This window comes from Macrobrachium rosenbergii, chromosome 12, assembly GCF_040412425.1.
Source record: "Macrobrachium rosenbergii isolate ZJJX-2024 chromosome 12, ASM4041242v1, whole genome shotgun sequence".
Lineage (NCBI taxonomy): Eukaryota > Metazoa > Arthropoda > Malacostraca > Decapoda > Palaemonidae > Macrobrachium > Macrobrachium rosenbergii.
This window is the reverse complement of record NC_089752.1, coordinates 79,552,631-79,557,356: the sequence shown is the minus strand read 5'-3', so window position 1 is coordinate 79,557,356 and position 4,726 is coordinate 79,552,631.

Sequence of the window (4,726 nt, the reverse complement as noted above, 5' to 3'; positions counted from 1 at the left end):
AAGTCCCCCTTTTCCATTCATTTGTAACAGACCATAAATCAGTAAAACTTATGCCATTTCATTTCTAAGCGCAAGAAGCCTCTCAGACGAGAGAAAGAATCCTGGACTTAGCCCAGATGACTGCAAACATGTGACCCGCAGCCCATCTTAACAAACTCCACGTAACGTGCTCTCAGTCTTTGACAACACCAACCACACAACCCGCGAGGGCAGAGTATGAAGTGGGTAACTGATCATGTGCTAACCACAGGTCTAGTAGAGTAAATTAATTTTTTTTCTTTCTTGCACACATGATCCTTAGGCAGCTTAATCCTGCCTTGTGCATGGTAAATTAAGTACGGTTATACTGTGTCGCCACAAATTCTATGTATTAGAATAGACTTATTTTTCCTCATCACTCCTTTCATTCATTTCCTAACTTACGTCTTCCGAAACACCCTGAATCATTCATCACGATCACCCTTCCGTCCTTCAAGGTACCATGAACCCTTCACCACGAACAACCTTACGTCTTTTGAGACACCCTGAATTGTTCACCACGAACACCCTTACATCTTTCGAGACACGCTGAATCATTCATCATGAACACTTACCCATCTTTTGGAGACACCTGAGTCTTTCATCACGAACATCCTTACGTAATTCCAGACACACCGAATCGTTCATCACGGACACCCCATCATCTCTTGAGCCATTCCTGAATCGTTCAACACGAAGACCCTCACGTCCTTTCGAGTCACCCTGAATCGTTCATCATGAACTTCCCTTATGCCCTTGGAGACACCCTGAATTGTTCATCACAAACCATCTTACGTCTTTCAAGTCGCCCTGAATCGTTCATCACGAACACCCTTTCATCTTTGAAGAATTACTTTCAGCCATTCATCATGAATACCTCTGAGTCTTCAGGAGACACCCTCAAGTCTTCAGTTTTAACCAGTTGAGACTTTTGAGACCCCTGAGTCATTCAACCCAAGCAACTGAGTTCTACAAGACTCTGAATTGTTCCTACAAACAACCTGGCAACTCTGACGAGACACCCTGAACCGTTCATTATGGACAACTTGTGTCTTTCGAGACATCCTGAATGCGCTCAACCTGAGCAACTTGAGTCTTCACAAAACACCTGACATCGCTTAAGTCTTCAGAGCAACCTCTGATTGAGTGCCAGTGCCACCTTCTCCGAAGGATCACTCCCACTTATTCGTGGTATCACCACTGACACCTACCCACTTCCTACCTTCCCATGGCCATAGCCAAGGCCACGCCCACAAAGCATCCATACAAGATGGCTCAATCAACTAGAACCTCCTAAATGAGGACCTGGCTCTACTTGGACCTTGGAAAGAAACTGGAAAATGCCATGTCATGCCTGACTAAGAATCCAGAGAGTGACAGCCAAAGCAGAGACAGAGAAGGAAGAGAGGCAAAAAAGACAGGAGGGGAAGAGCCTGGCCAAGGAGAAAAAGGAAGAAGCACAGAGACAGGAGAAGGAGAAAGATAGACAGGGAAGAGAAAGAAAGGCATGAGAAAGAGGCAGAGAGACAGAAGAAGAAGAAAGAAATACTGGCCTAGGAGAGAAGAAAGGAAGAAGCAGGAGACAAGAGAAGGAGAAAAGATAGACAGGTGAAAGGAGAAGGAAAGGCAACATCAACTTGCCTTGCAGATCAAGGAAGTTGCAACTCAGTCACCCCTCCCCTCCCACATGACTCTCAGTAGTGTGTCAGCACCCTCATCAGAAAATGGGACGAGGCTGGGCCTGAAGCCTGGCTCCGACCATGTCGAGAAAGATCCTGGCAATTTACACGCCCTCCAGCCAAAGTATCCCTGATTCTAGAAACATCTTGAAGGAAGGTGCCGTTTCTTTAAGTTCTAGCTCAGCTGACCAATGGAAACCTGCAGTCCTGCCAGAGGCCATTGTCGAGCCTTTGAGATCACTTCCAGCAGGTGGAGACAGCGTTGGTGACAACTACTGAAGGGAGGCCAAACAAACCTGGTCCAAATGGCTATTCAAAGAAAACCAAGGCCTGGAAGCGATGGCTTGACTCCTTATAAAAGCTGCTTCTGTGGACAAATACTTGAACTCTTCCAGCTTGAGGACTTCTGGCCTACGCCCCCTCCTGCTCTAGCCACACACCTATGTGACCAGCCCCTAAGGCAGTAGCTGAGTGCTGTCAATGGGCAGACATCTGGGATACCATCATCTCATCTTAGTTCTTTCAGGCGTAAATATACCCTTCAGCGCCCTCCTCAAAGCTACTCTCAACCACCTCTCAAAAAATGGACACCCTTCAAATAAGACAGTGTGCATAAACACTGTAGGAAATTAGGCACTTAGTGCTGGAAAGCAATGAGCCAGTTGAAGAACCCTGCAAAACCCAAAATCGGTACTCTCCAGCATAAACTCTACCATGGTCATTGGATGAAGAATAACAAGCCCTTTTTCACAAGGCAGGGCCCCAAACAGGCTACAACAGGAGGTTTTGTCAAGACTGTGGTACTCTGGACCACATGTCTGCAAGATTGCAGGCACTGCTCAAAGCACCCGCAACCAAGGCAGCTTGCCAAACTGCTGTCTGGTCGGGGACAACCAACCAAGTGATCATCCCGATGCTGTAACTGTCGCCCCTCTAGACAGCTCTTCTACTTATCAGAACTGCGGACACAGCTTGCCTTCGTTTACTACTGGTAATCTCTCTCAAGAATGGGAACACATCTTCCGAAATGTCTGATCCCTCTACAACTAAGGCATCCTTTTCTCTTGCAGGACAGGATCTGGTCCAATGGAGCAATACCCTCATCCCCTTTAATGCATGGCAGCAATGTTTCTCCCAACCTTAAGACAAGTCTCACTTGCCCATTGTCACACCATTACTCTGTAATGGTCTCTTTTCTTATCCAGGCTGCACAAAAAGCCTGGCACCCAAACAGCAACAAGAATCTGTACCTATGTCCACATTCTTCAATCTGGCGAACCTAACTCTTAGTGGAAATTGCTTATATATATACAGATATATATACCATATATACAGCATCATATTGTTAAACAGTGCAAATTTTATTAATAACTTTGGTTATTTATGAGAACATGAAGATATAATCAAATAGATTAGAAATTTCTGAGAGAAGTCAAATAAGAAAAACGAAGGGAGCAGATATAGAAGTGGTCTATACCTGGGGCTCAAAGAAATCTAACACTAATGATCCTTATAAATTGCAACTTTGTCCTCTGGCAGTGACTTTTATTCCTTTTAGAAAAGGAAGTTATGTTTAGGAAGAAATTTTTGGTCATATACCTCTCCTCTCTCCTCTCATTATTGAATTACTGGTTTACTTATTAGTCTTTTTGTCGCTACATTATATTTCCCTGACGGAACCTGAAAAATAAACTGCTGCTCTGAATATGATGCAATTACAAAGCTGTTATTTAATTTTGACTTCCTTCCATGTAATTTTTCTTCACTGATATGGTCTGTCGGTGTCCAAGCTTGAATCATCCGCTTCAGGATTCAGCATATGATACGAAAAGTCATGGTGATGGCGCCACATCTGACTAATAACAACGACCTGGCGCCGTCAGACCTTCACTTGTTAATGTCTTAAAGGAAATCTTCTGGGAGGGCAATTTCTACTGATGTTCAGATATTAAAGATCACGATTCTGAACTTTTCATGTGAGCACCAGAATGATTTTCGAAAAAAGCGTGGCAAGAGGGCTCAAAGGTGGAGACTATACAGAATAGCAGCTTTTGAGAAACAAAGACTGATGTGTCTCCACAATACACAAGTTTTAAGGTTCACATTGATTTTTAAAGAATAATATACAAAGAGCAATCAAAATAGTTTTATATAACTGAATTTCCTAGAAAAAGTGTAGGTTCAATCAAGCCTCTGACATGTCACATTTTTTTGTAACGGATCTATCTCCAGCGGCAATGGTTAATGTTTTTGATAGAGAATGATAAAAAAATAGAAATCAAGGGAGAACTGCGATATATGGGAGAGACGTCAATCAAGGAAAATTTTGAGGAATATAGTAACACAGAATGTGAATTAATAACGTGGTAGAATTTGAATCTGAAAATTAGTGAACATTTAATATACAGACCCCCTAATACTAAAAGAGTTTGACATAATAATTGATAAATTGGATGATATATGTAGAAATCACAAAGACTGGACTGATAGCCCTATCCGAGACTTTAACTTTCCTTTTCGTAGAATGGAAAGACCAAAAAGGAGACTGTGGTTGTATTATACATATAAAAAAAGAGAGTAATAGTATTCGCAGAAGATAAGAGGCAATTTGAAAAGCTATTAGATATGCTACTTGAACATAACATTCAGCAAATAAATCACCTGACCAACAAGAAAGGATAATATTTTAGACCTAGTATTTTAGAATGAGGTGAACTATGTTAAAGAAATAACAGTGTATAATTTATTTCAGACCATAATGTCATAGAACTAACAGTCCGTTCCAAAGCACATGAAAACAGAGAGATAAGCAAGAGACGAAAAAATGGGAAGGATATGGAAAATACAATTTCTATAGTAAGAATATAAATTGTCAAAAATAAATGAAGAATTAAACAAAGAATGGGAAAACATATTTGTAAGTGATGATATACAGGTAAATACTGATATATTATATAAAATATTAGAGGAAATAGTAGAAAAATATATACTGAAGGAAAAAGTAAACATCAGTCACGAATTTTAAGAGA